This window comes from Schistocerca piceifrons, chromosome X, assembly GCF_021461385.2.
Source record: "Schistocerca piceifrons isolate TAMUIC-IGC-003096 chromosome X, iqSchPice1.1, whole genome shotgun sequence".
Taxonomy (NCBI): domain Eukaryota; kingdom Metazoa; phylum Arthropoda; class Insecta; order Orthoptera; family Acrididae; genus Schistocerca; species Schistocerca piceifrons.
In genome coordinates this window covers 690,884,107-690,897,981 of record NC_060149.1, presented here as the reverse complement: position 1 = coordinate 690,897,981, position 13,875 = coordinate 690,884,107, and the positions used below count along the sequence as shown (strand labels likewise).

General features: G+C 42.0%; 1 protein-coding gene across 1 annotated transcript in view; it reads left to right on the top strand.

Moving 5' to 3' along the window:
- The window catches only part of LOC124722620, a 237,750-nt gene that overhangs the window by 221,520 nt on the left and 2,355 nt on the right, over positions 1 to 13,875 (top strand). The gene's annotated exons all lie outside the window — the stretch shown is intronic.

The following is a 13,875-nucleotide window of genomic DNA, read 5'->3' as shown; positions in this document are numbered from 1 at the left end:
CAGCGTCGGGGAAATGGCACGGGCGGTTTGTGGGGTAGTGCCACTTTTGCCGTGGCACCACTTATGTGAAAAAGAAGGAAAGGGAAGTTAATAGGAATTGCGCATAAAACGTTATTTCTGAGTATGTGTTTTCTATTTTGAAGAGGCGCGTTAAGTGCTCTCCCGGTAGTTTTCTGTAGCTTGGAGCCTGTATCCGTGCTTACAGCCAACTCCAGATTGACAATGTTTACACATATAACCTCCGTGTATCAAGGCTATGGTGTCGGTTTCTACACAGTTCTTATGGTAGAGGCTGAACCAATATTACTCTAACTCAGAGATTACGTTCCATCTGTTAGAGAGCCGTAAAGCACAGAAGCTACAGGAGCACAATTCTGCCATCTAGCGCCAGTAGTGGAATACTTTCCGGGCACAAGCTTTCTTTTAATGCAATGTTACCAATTTTGCAGCAAGTTAATGCTGATGCATTTGGAAACGCAAATTAATCCTTAATTAAATCGAATACAGAAATAATACACTTAAATATCCTTATAAATAAAAATATATTGTTTTGAATATAATTATGCCGCTAGATTTTGAACGTAGGAGGTCGTATTTCACAGTAGCAGGGTCGTCGGTACAGAATAGAAAACTACCGGATTCACCATGTGTTGAGTCCCCATCTGCCCTTGGCTGTGGTGTGCCATTTTCGTGCTGACTTTTTAGTGCAGTGTTTCCAGTGATTGTTAAGTGTTGTGCGTCTTTTCCGAAGTGTTGCGAACGTGTTGTGCGTCTTTTCCGACGTGTTGCGAACGGACATCAATCATACTGTCGCTGGGTGTGATTTTTATGTCTCTTGCGAACAGAAACCAGACTGTCGCCGTGTTTTTTAATTGTCTTGCCTACTATTTTCCCTGTCTGCTTCCTGTGTATTTTATTTGCATCGCCCCCCCCCCCCTTTGTTTATGTTTTAACTTTCCACAATTTTCCGCCGTTTTACAGTTTAAGTCACCGTTTTATCGCCTGCTTTTGTTGTTTCTTCTTATATTTTAAAAATTCTGTAGGCTGAAGAGCAGCATACAAAGCTGCTGCCAGCCCGCCCCCTTCGGGGGAATCAAAATTCAATAAAAGAAAAAAAAAGCATGTGTTGAGCACCTGGTATCGAACCAATCGTGAAGTATTTCTGTTAATACTCGTGTATCACAGTTCAGTCGAAAGACGTTGTAGTTCATCGTGAATTCAGGTAATTAAAAAAGTATAGCTCTGTGTAGAGTGTGTTCTTTAAGTGAGAAATCAGTTGTCTTTGAAAGTTAAGAACATGAACAATATAACTGGATTATTAAAAATTCCATTTAGCAGCAGCTCTCTCAGTGAAAAAGATACAGATAAAAACGCTGGGTAGGCACCTCCCGAATCTGAACCTGCAGTAGCAAACAAAAACTCGATGCTGTAATTTTAGTCCGGAAATTTAACAAAAGAGCAAATGATTTTGTGGCTGTGAATGTTATTTGCGGCAGATGTTCATTGGTGTAAGACCGGAATAACTGATGTTGGGCATAAATGGTATAAAACGAAAGTACATGAAATGTCAAAGCAACACGTGAACAATGTTCTGAGTCTTTCTTTTCTAGGCAAAACCAGCATTCAGCAGGAATTAGATTCTCATTATAGGCAAACAGTTAACAGCAAGTAGAAAAGAACAAATACAGTTTATACTGAAGTTAATTAAGGTTCAGCTACTTACGCTATTAGGGTTATTGCAAATTTTGGCGATAAACGTATCGGTAAATTAGCCTACTATGCCTATTTTCATTCACTGCTTTCATATTTTGGGGCAATTCGTCTTTAAGAGAGAAAGTACTCATTGCACAAAAGCGTGTAATCAGAATAATAGCTGGAGCCGACCCAAGATCACCTTGCAGACATTTGTTTAAGGAACTCGGTATATTCACAGTACCTTCTCAATACATATATTCACTTATGAAATTTGTCATTAATAACCCATCCCAATTAAAAAATAACAGCGAAGTGCATAGCTACAACACTAGAAGAAAGGATGATATTCACTATTCTGGATTAAATCTCACTTTGGCACAGAAAGGGGTGAATTATGCTGCCACAAAAATCTGCGGTCATTTGCCAAATAGTATTAAAAGTCTGACAGATAGTCAACCAACATTTAAAAGCAAATTAAAAGAATTTCTGAATGACAACTCCTTCTACTCAGTAGATGAATTCTTAGATATGACGTAGTAGCTGCAAAAAAAGAAAATTAATTAATTATTTTGATGTTAAAGTGATACGTTCCACATCGTTACGAAATGTCGTATTCATGATCTATGGAACAAGGATTAATGTATGTATGTATGTAATGTATGTATGTATGTATTGTAAACTGTATTCGGTTCTGTGGTGCATTGGAACTGGCTGAGGAGCCGCGATGAATCTGATGCCCCTCAAAACAAAGGGGTTTCTCGTGAGCTAATGCAGTTTAGTGCGGCACTGGATTAAGATCTTCAAGTACATCTCAGTCAAGCACCAGTATTCAAAGTTATTTCAGAACGAACTATTGCAGTGCATATTGTAAGCGTACCATAAGGAAGTTCGTAATGAAATAATACGTGCGGATTACTGTATGTTGCAGCAATCGCTGGTGGAATCACGAACGTGTCTTGCGAATTTCAATTGGCTATTCGTTTTCGGATACGTTTTTGATGAAAAACCCGTTGAAAGATTTTGGAACTTTGTTAATGCAGGAAGTCAGATTGCTGATAATGTCTCAGAGGATGTTCTGAAACAAATTGAACCCCTAGTTGCCGATGGCCGGGCAAAACTAATAACTCAGAGTTACGACAGTGTAAACACCGTGAGTGACATGTCAAATGGTGTACAGAATTTAGTAAAAAACAGTACCTAAATGCAATTTATATTCATTGTTATGCGCATCAATTCAACCTTATAATGACTACAGTAGCTTCTATTAATAGCAAGGCCCGCATCTTATTACACATCTTTCAAGTATTTCTTTTTTCTTGTTTGTTGTTTCTTGACTAATCGTCAGTCTTCTGCCTCGTTTGATGCGGTTCGCCAAGGATTCCTCTTCTGTGCCAACCTCTTCATCTCAGAGTAGCACTTTCAACCTAAGTTTTCAATTATTTGCTGGATGTATCCCAACCTCTATCTTCCTCTACAATTTCTACCCTAACCGCCCCCTCTAGTACCGTGAAAGTTATTCCGTCATGTCTTAACAGATGTCCCACCATCCTGCCCCTTCGTCTTGTCAGCGTTTTACACATATTTCTTTCCTCGCCGATTCTCCAGTAAACCTCCTCATTGCATCCCTTATCAGTCCACCTAGTTTTCAATATTCTTCTGGATCACCCCTTCTCAAATGCTTCGGTTTTCTTCTGTTCCGGTTTTCCTACAGTCCATTTTCCACTAACACACAATGCTGTGCTCCAAGCATACATTCTCAGAAATATCTTCCTCAAATTAAGGCCTATGTTTGATATTAGTAGACTTCTCTTGGCCCGGAATGCTCCTTTTGTCAGTGATAGTCTGTTTTTATGTCCTCCCTGCTCCAGCCTTCATGGGTTATTTTGCCGCCTGGGTAGCAGAATACGTTAATTTCATCTACTCGTGATCACCAATTATGATGATAAGTTTCTCGCTGTTCTCGTTTCTGATATTTCTCTTTACTTTCGTCTTTCTTCGATTTACTCTCAATCCATATTCTGTATTCATTAGAATGTTCATTCCATACAGCAGGTCCTGTAATTATTCTTCACTTTCACCGAGGATAGCAATGTCATCAGCGAATCTTATCATTGATATCCTTTCACCTTGAATTTTAATCCCACTCTTGAACCTTTATTTTATTTCCGTCACTGCTTCTTCGATGTATAGTTTGAACAGTAGGAGCGAAAGACTACATCCCCGCCTTACACCTTTTGTAATCCGAGACTTGGTTCTTGGACTTGCACTCTTATTGTTTTCTCGTGGCTCTTGTACACAGTGTATATTAACCGGCTTTCCCTGTAGCTCATCCCTATTTTTCTAAGAATTTCGAACATCTTGCACCGTTTGACATTGTTGAACGCTTTTTCCATGTCGACAAATCCTATGAACGTATCCTGATTTTTCTTCAGTCTTGCTTCCATTATCAACCGCAACATCATGGTCAGACAGAGAATCCGTAATCAGCTACAGGAATGTAAGGCGTACTTAGGAGTAAATACAGACTCGGATCACAATTTATTAGTGATGAGGAGTAGGCTGAAGTTTAAGAGACTACAGGAAGAACCTATACGCAAAGAAGTGGGATACAGAAGCACTAAGGAATGAAGAGATACACTCGAAGTTCTCTAAGGTTATAGATAATACGTTAAGGAATAGCTCACTAAGCGGTTGAGTTGAAGAGGAATGAACATCTCTAAAAAGGGTAATCACAGAAGTTGGAAAGAAAAACAGTACAAAGAAGGTAACTGCGAAGAAACCATAGGTAACAAAAGAAATGCTTAAGCTGCTCGACGAAAGAAGGAAGTACAAAAATGTTCAGAGAAATTCAGGAGTACAGAAATGCAAGACACTTAGCAATGGAGTAAATAGGAAATGCAAGGAAGCAAAAGCGAAATGGCTGCATGAAAAATGTGAAGAAATCTAAAAAGAAATGATGGTCAGAGAGAGTAGCACAGCAACATAAAAGTCAAAATACAAAATTAGTAACCAATATAACATACAGATAAACGCACGCCAATCAAGTCTGCCGGCCGGCGTGGCCGAGCTGTTCTAGGCGCTACAGTCTGGAACCGCGTGACTGCTACGGTCGCAGGTTCGAATCCTGCCTCGGGCATGGATGTGTGTGATGTCCTTAGGTTAGTTAGGTTTAAGTAGTTCTATGTTCTAGGGGACCGATGACCTCAGAAATAAAGTCCCATAGTGCTCAGAGCCAATCAAGTCTACGTGAATCATCACAAGCTGCGCTGCATTTCTAGACGGGAAACTGGTTCTTAGTCATCCTGTACGGCAGTTGTAGTGCTCTTCCTGGATAGGTCACTTCCCCCACCACAAGTGCTGTTTGCTCTTCTGTTAACAGACTGACTTTAAGGACTGCAGATATGTATCAGCAAACAAACAAAAAGTATTAATTACGTAAATAATTTTTAAAGCAATAATTAAAACTAACTATCCCTCATCCACATCTGTACTCTACAAACCGCTGTGAAGTGCAATTGTAGAGGGTACCCACGGAACGAGTTATTAGCCCATTTTTCCATTCCATTCATGTATGGATCGCGGGAAGAAAGATTGCTTACATACCTCTGAGCGTGCTGTAATTAGTCCAGTCTTATCTTCCCAATCCTTATCCCGCGTCCGCCCATTCTGATTTAGGTTTACCGTGATTTCCCTAAATCGCTCCAGGCAAATGACGGGATGGTTCCTTTGAAAGGGCACGGCCGACTTCCTTCCCGTCCTTCCCTAACCCGATGAGACCGATGACCTCGCTGTTTGGTCTCGTCCCCGAAAACAACCCCACCCAACCCAACCCAACCCAATCCCTATAGGAGTGATACGTAGGGGGTTGTAGTATTTTCCTAGATTCATCACCTAAAATTGGTTCTACAAACTTTGTACGTATGCTTTCAAGGGATGGTTTGCGTCTTATCTTCATGTGCCTGCCAGTTCAGCTCTTCCACGTGACATTGTCATGTGGGTCAAACAAACATGTGACCATCCATACTGTCCGTCATTGTATCCCTAAAAATTACTCAGGTTAGTCCTATCTGGTATAGGCCCCAGAAACGTGAGCAATGTTCTAGGATGGGTCTATGTGTGTTTTGTATCCAATTTCCTTTGAAAACTGATTCAATTTCCTTAGTATTCTGCCAATGAACCGTGTAGTCTGCCACCCGATTTGCCTCTGCCTGAGCCTATGTGATCATGCCACTTTAAATCCCTACAGATTTTTACACTTAAATATTTGTATGAGTTGATCGATTCCAACTGTAACTCATTGATATTAGTACGTGTTTTAGTTTTGTGATGTGCACCATTTTGCATCTCTGAACATTTAAAGGAAGTCACACCACTTTGAAATCTTATCAAGATCCGACCGAATATTTGTGCAGTTTCTTCAGACAGTACTTCGTTGCATATAACCACACAATCTGCGAAGAGTGTGAGGTTATTGTTAACATTGTCTGCAAGAGCATTAACCCTAGATTACTAATCAAAAAATGTTCAAATGTGTGTGAAATCTTATGGCACTTACCTGCTGAGGTCATCAGCCCTTAAGCTTACACACTACTTAACCTAAATTATCCTAAGGACGAACACACACACCCTTGCTCGAGGGAGGACTCGAACCTCCGCCGGGACCAGCCGCACAGTCCATGACTGCAGCGCCTCAGACCGCTCCGCTAAACCCGCACGATTACTAATCCGTCGTAAAATTTACGATTGCGGTAGGGTATGAAACGGGATATTTTGTACTTAATTTGGTATGTAAAATACCATCGAAGATCTAATAATTATAATTATCTAATGCATAACCTTTAAATTATGACTTCCTTTGAAGAAATTTGGAGTAGTTCAGTTTATCATGATGGTTTAGTAGCAATGTAACATTTCCCACCCGTAAGTGTTCTGGGGTTAATATACTATATGAACTGCGTAGGTCCCAACACACTTCTCTGAGGCACACCTAAAGTTATTTTACATTTGTCGACTATTCTCCATCCAAGAGGCCGCGCGGGATTAGCCGAGCGGTCTCAGGCGCTGCGGTCATGTACTGCGCGGCTGGTCCCGGCGGAGGTTCGAGTCCTCCCTCGGGCATGGGTGTGTGTGTTTGTCCTTAGGATAATTTAGGTTAAGTAGTGTGTAAGCGTAGGGACTGATGACCTTAGCAGTTAAGTCCCATGAGATTTCACACACATTTAAACATTTTTCCATCCAAGATAACGTTCCGTGTCCTCTTCTCCACCAGTAAATCTCCAATCCAGTCAAAACTCTCCAGTGATAAGCCATATGCTCGTGCTTTCGACATAAGCGAATGCGTAGTGCTGAGTCAAATGCCTTTTAGTAATCAAGAAACACGTCGCCTATTTGACTACTTCGATTTATTGCTTTCAGGATGTCTTGCGAGAAAACCGCGAGTTGGGTTTCACATGCTCTATATTTTCGGAATCCGTGTTATTTGGCACGGAGGTCATTTTGTTCGAGATATCTCGTTACATTTGAACTCACAAGACCTTACAACAAATCGAGGACATTGGACGGCAGTTTTTTTGAATCCCTAGTAGAGGCAAGAGAGGCGGGCAAGTTCAGGCGTCTCCGCTATGTATGACCTTGGAAGGCAAGCGCAGCCGCGTGGGAACGATCAGATCGTGCGGGTAAAGGTGAACGAAGGCAGTGAGGGTACGAGCGGAAGCTCTGGGCGGCCAAGAACTGGCCAGCGACTGACGTGGGGGCGGGGTTTCTCGGGTGGAGGGGGAAGCAGGAGCTACGGCGGGGAGGAGCCGAATCCACAACACGTCAGTCGACTTGCCTATCCTCACTGATAGCTGGACGCGTTTGCTGCCAGTGCGCTTCATGGAGTCTAGCGGTGGCGAGTCTCAGCCGCGAGACTTCAAGCGGGTCGCCGTAGAAACACCGGAAGTGCAGAGCTCCTGGTGGCCGACGTGCGAGTTATTACGCCCCGTTTCGCCAATGTCGAGTACGTCGTCGACCTCTTCGTCGACTACCGTGTTCGATGACGTGGTCCCTGATATTGACGTCGAGGCTGTGGAGCGTGACGCGTTGGCCAACAGCGGGGGATGTGGGGTGCCTCCAGAGCTGGCGAGGCGGCTACGCAGCGGCAACCTCTACTACTGGGGCAGGAAGACGCGCGCCACGCAGACGGAGCCGCAGCCGCCGCAGCCACAGCCGAAGCCGAAGCCACAGCTGCAGCCCGTAAGCGCTGTACGCTGCACACTTAGCTACATCCCTCCACCTGCACACGTCATTTACAACGACAAGGATTTGGAGAGGCGGTTTCGAACCATGAGCTGCGACAGTGTTCCTACCGGCGCTTCCACCTCGCGACCTTCGCTGTGACGCTAGGGGTGCGCGTGGAGGAGTCCCAGCAGGTGGGGATCTGCAGTATCCTCTAATTTTGTCTGCACGCACCTTCGGCAACCTCTGACGACGTCAGCGTGTCGCCAGTCCGGAAGCCTTTTCTTGTTACTTAACTCTGGTGCACAGACAAAACCTTTCAGTTCTTCCAAATTAAGTATAAACGAATATTCGGAAGACCGTACAATGAAAATCGTCATTAATTTATTCGAAAACAAACAGGATAGATGCAAATTTCACAGCCGATGTGAAGACAGAACATTATCCATAAAATTCCGTTGTCACTGCCCCCATGTCTGTTAGGTCGGTAGGGATTAGTGCGTACTTCCATGATCCGTGAGTGTGTTGTAGGTTTAAATAATCTTACCTGGCATTTTCTTTCGTCTCTTACGTTAATTCGAGGCAAAAATGCGAAATTAATATTAATTCTCAAAAATGTTCAAAAAATGGTTCAAATGGCTCTGAGCACTATGGGACTTAACAGCTGTGGTCATCAGTCCCCTAGAACTTAGAACTACCTAAACCTAACTAACCTAAGGACATCACACACATCCATGCCCGAGGCAGGATTCGAACCTGCGACCGTAGCAGTCGCGCGGTTCCGGACTGCGCGCCTAGAACCGCGAGACCTCAAAAATGTTCAAATGTGTGTGAAATCTTATGGGACTTAACTGCTAAGGTCATCAGTCCCTAAGCTTATACACTGGTTAACCTAAATTATCCTAAGTACAAACACACACACCCATGCCCGAGGGAGGACTCGAACCTCCGCCGGGACCAGCCGCACAATCCATGACTGCAGCGCCGAAGACCGCTCGGCTAATCCCGCGCGGCTATTAATTCTATAGATACGGTAAACTGTGGCAACTTTGTCACGGTTTTCATTAATAGATAGACTGATTCACGAGAAAGCGTTGTGCATGTAATTTATTATCGCTACACATACAAGTTTTCCGGCCGCAGATATTTAGTGCTACCCGTGACATGCCGGGGCGCGTCGCTTGTACAGTTATAAAAGTGTTAAGAAGTGCAAAAATAAGATTATTTAGCAGTTATTTAAACATAAATATTTTTTAAATTGCATTTCTCGCAGATGTGAGCCGAGCATGCTCACGCGCCTTGTGCGAACATTATGAGCAACACGGCAGTTAATTTCAAGTGACCACAACAAGTGCTTGTAGACTGCTTGACGTGTTACTTTCGGAGGAAGATGCTGGGTATTTTTCTCTTTAGTCTGCACTTTTAACAAAAAATTATAATGGATTGTATTTAACAGTAATTTTGCGCTTTCGTCTTTTCAAGTGTTTTAGTTCTGATGATGACAAGTTAGATTCAAACCGGTTTACTGCAATATGGTCACCATGTGTGAGGAGGACATCTGTAAATAAAACAGTGCATTTCGTACCATTCGTGATTTCAGTTGTTTTTGTGTCTTTTTTTCTCCCCTATTCAAAGCTGTGCATTTGCTGAGTACTTTATATGATTGCCTGCGACGACTTGTGTGGCTTAAACGTTTCGTAATGCTTCTGATACAGATTGTTGTGCTTGCCAAGCATCCTCTCCAATGCTGGGCGGGCGTCGTTCATCCACTCGCAGCGCACAGAGCTTTGCTCTTGCCACCGAGTCGATAAACGGCAGTGCTACAGCTGTTTAAATTAATACGAGGCGTTTCTCTCCTTTGATAAAATTATTTCATGCCTTTGGCTAACAGTGGAGCGCAAATGTGTGTACTAGATATTTCTGGATAACACAGTGGCTAATTTGCATGTTCTTTTAATGTAGAATGTCTCTTGTCATCTTATTGATTATCCCTTTGTGTATAATTGTACATTTTTATAAAACTTCTTCTGTTATCCCAGTGCACAGCATATCATATGCCAAACAACCTTGTATTGCTAGAAGAGTTTTTTCTGTTGCAGCACTTTGCTTTGGTGACCAACAGAAACATCTTCATTCTTGCCATTCGTGTCATCCAACAACCACACCAACCACCAATGGAAGGAGTATCAGTCAGACAATAGTTCGTTATTCGTGTGTACAAAACACCTTCTCTCCATTGTACAACCAGTCAAATACTTCCTTGCTAGTATTCCATGAGCAAGACAGGCATCCATTCAGCATGATAGGCTTCCATTCCAGTAACAACTAAAACCGGAGCGCACAAACGTGCAGTCCGTACCATCTCATTTATAAGAGTGTGTTTCAGGGCCTCAGCTTTCATGTCATTTTGACAGAGCCATAACTGAAATAGAATATCCCCTCCAGTTCTGTAAGTCTTAATGGTTATGTTTTTCTGACATGACAGGCGTCACAGGTGGAGGGGCAATGTGGCAGCATATATAAGTGCAAACATGTTTCCCAAGGTCTTGCTCATGTCCAAAAACGAAGACAAACAGCCTGGATACAGGTTCATTTAAGTTAAACCTATCAACACAAAGGGGCTTATCTGCATAAGATACAAGCCACCCAAAGTTTGCCGTCTCTCTAGCTCTGAAACCGCTCTCTCAGGTCTACGATCTTTGTATGACCACGTAATTGTAGCCGGAGACAGGAACATAAATTTTCTAACCAGCAGTCTGTCCGTCTCAAAATTCGAGTATGTGCTGTACTTTACTGTTCAAAACTTACACTGCTTCCACTTGGACCGACTCATCGTACAGCATATTCAGAGATGTTTATCAATATTTCATGAAGCAATTATTAACAGATCTGTCACGGTTGCAGCACATATGCTTGGCATCTAGAATCGAACCAGCTGGTTTATTCTCACGCCTGACCTACAAAGGCTGCACTGAAAGTGCCTGATCTTAGGAACGAACATAAAAATGGGAATACATAGGTAAAAAAGTAATCGTAGATGACTGTCAAGCCGGCCGCGGTGGCCGTGCGGTTCTAGGCACTTCAGTCCGGAACCGCGTGACTGCTACGGTTGCAGGTTCGAATCCTGCCTCGGGCATGGATGTGTGTGATGTCCTTAGATTAGTTAAGTTTAAGTAGTTCTAAGTTCTAGGGGACTGATGACCTCAGATGTTGAGTCCCATAGTGCTCAGAGCCATTTGAACCATTTTTTGATGACTGTCACAAAATCAATATGTACCTATTCTAATTCTGACCTGCTAAGTAGGCACATGTTAATTTTTTGACAGTCATCTACAATTACTTTTTAAATCATGTCGAGAAAACCTGCACCATGGCTTAAGATTACCCTAAACACCTTGTGAGTACCAGAGACGCAGCACAGAGGACATACGTAAACGGCAGCCGACCTCTGATAAAGATCTCACTTATAAGCAATTACGTAACCGAGTTAGCCAATGTATGAGAACAGCAAAATCAGGCATGCTCAGTCGTTAACTGAGGACGATCGCAGGCCTGTCGATGAGGCCTAGGAATAGACAAACCCGAATCTACAAGTGAACCTCTAGTTCCTACTGAGGATATCTTAATCATTATTTCACTACTCCGACAACTTTACGTGACCAACGCACAAGGGCGCGAACCATCGATTCCTTTAAAGCATCAGTGATTGGTACACACGAAAAATTTTCTCGTCAGACCGTAACCTTTGATACGGGAAGTAACTCATTTGCACGCATTTGTTCTGCAGATGTAGGACACGGTGATATTACAGTGCAAATGATCAATTTCCTCATCGATCCACTACTGCCCAAAATAACGAACATTTTTAACCTCTCTCTGACCTCCAGCAAACCGAAAAACGTTGAAGCAGGGACACAGAAAACCATTACCCAAAAAGGAATCTGCCAAACAACCCTACGCGTATGACCCATTCACATTCAGCCAGCATTATATAAGGATTCAAGTTCATCATCAGCTTCCCAATTACTTAACGTGAAATAAATAACATTTTAGATAAATACCAGTCAGGTTTTCGCAAAAATTGCAGTGCAAGGGGCAACAGTATTATGTGCTCTTTGGACTTCGGAAAAGTTTTTGACATTGTCGACTTTGACATTCTGCTTGCTAACCTCATCAGTCAAAATTTTTCTTCAAGTTCTGTGCAATGGTCCCACTCATGCCTTACATTCCTCCAACAATGCGTAATGATCAGAACAAAAAATACAGTGGAGGGATGTAGTATCAGGGGCGCGATAAAGATCAGTACTGCGTCCTTTACTTTTCTCAATCTATGTTAATGATGCACCGTTGTTCTTTCCCATTGCAGATATCGCTTACATGTTGACGACCTTCAGTTATACGTAAGTGCAACTCCAAAACCCCTGTACACAGCCATCCATCATTTAAGTTGTTGCTGACTTGCTTGCGTTATCTGAGTGGGTGCAGAACATATGTTTGAAACTTAACCCATCTAAATCGGAATTTATCGTAGTTACTAACAAAAGACTATTACCCTTCCCAATTCAGTGAATGTCTTCCGCGCTCAATGATACGTGTTTTATATTTCTGCGAAGAACTTTGAGATAGTTCTGGACCATCACTCAGATAGGACTTCACACACAAATGCAGTCTAAAATAATATATCAGCATCTCTTCATTCGCTACAGAAATATAAGGAAGTATTTTCTCTAGATATTAATGAGAAACTTCTGGAAACTCTAATGCTCCTCATACTTGAATATGGTGATCCTATTCTTCAAGAAGTTTCGTATGAGATCTCACGCCAACTATAACTGGGTTTGAGTACTTGTGCGCGATACATTTATGACGTTTGCTAATTCGACTGTCTCACTCCTGAGTTCAAAACTGGCTGCATGCAAAGAAGTGTAGAGACTATCATACTCTATCTTTCCGCTATCGTCTTCTCAATCATTCAATTCTCACACTACTATGTGAACAGCACAGTAGAAAAACTCGTTTTCAACAAAGTGAAATCCTCTCTGTACTACTGCATAACACTACCATCTTGTCAGAATCGTTTTCTGTATCAGAAACCTGAGTTTGGCATGTTCACCCTCAAAATATTAGCGAAATTAAATTCCTTTCAAACTTCAAAAGACAGGTAGTGGTCCATCGTCTATCACAATAGCTATCTCTTGCATATAGTTGTCAGCAGCTCACTCTAGTCATCATCCCTTACCCCCTCTCCCTCGCCCCCCTCCCCACGTCTTCCATTCACTTTCTTCACAGATTCATCTATTGCAAGTCCGTCGTTTCTTGACAGCTATTGTCATTCTCATTTTCAATCTTCTCCTCTTTCATGATCCCTTTTGTATATGATGATACCAAACGTAGCTTCAAATGTGTCAAAGCAAAGAAATATTATTATTAATGTCCATTATTATTATTATTATTATTATTAGTGTTATATGTGTAAGTTTTGGTATTGTTGTTCCTGGTCCAGTGCAAAAGGGGCCATGGTGCCCTAATCTGATCAGGCTGCATAAGCAATAAATAAAAAAGGCACCATCATTTTTAATTGAAAGGTTAATGAGCCATCTATACCTCCAACCATAAGTTAGAAGGGAAAATGGAGTAACAAGATTTTGATCTTTCCCTTTGTAATTACTAAAATCTCATAGTCATTAATTATGCTTTCATTAGTGGATAAACTGTGGTTTTCTGTTATGAACTGTGCAGTTAAACAATGATATTTAGTACTTATACATCAGGGTCTTGTTATTAATATCTGATGATATAATTGAGAGGATTTGATTTTGAATCATTGTTCATCTGCATAATCTCATGTTTCTTTATCATTTATTAATTATTTCTTAATTTTCTAATTACTTAGCAAAAAATATTGGTGATTTTGTACCTGACAGTTGTATGAGTTAGACTCTGTGCTGGGATTCCACCTCCCCA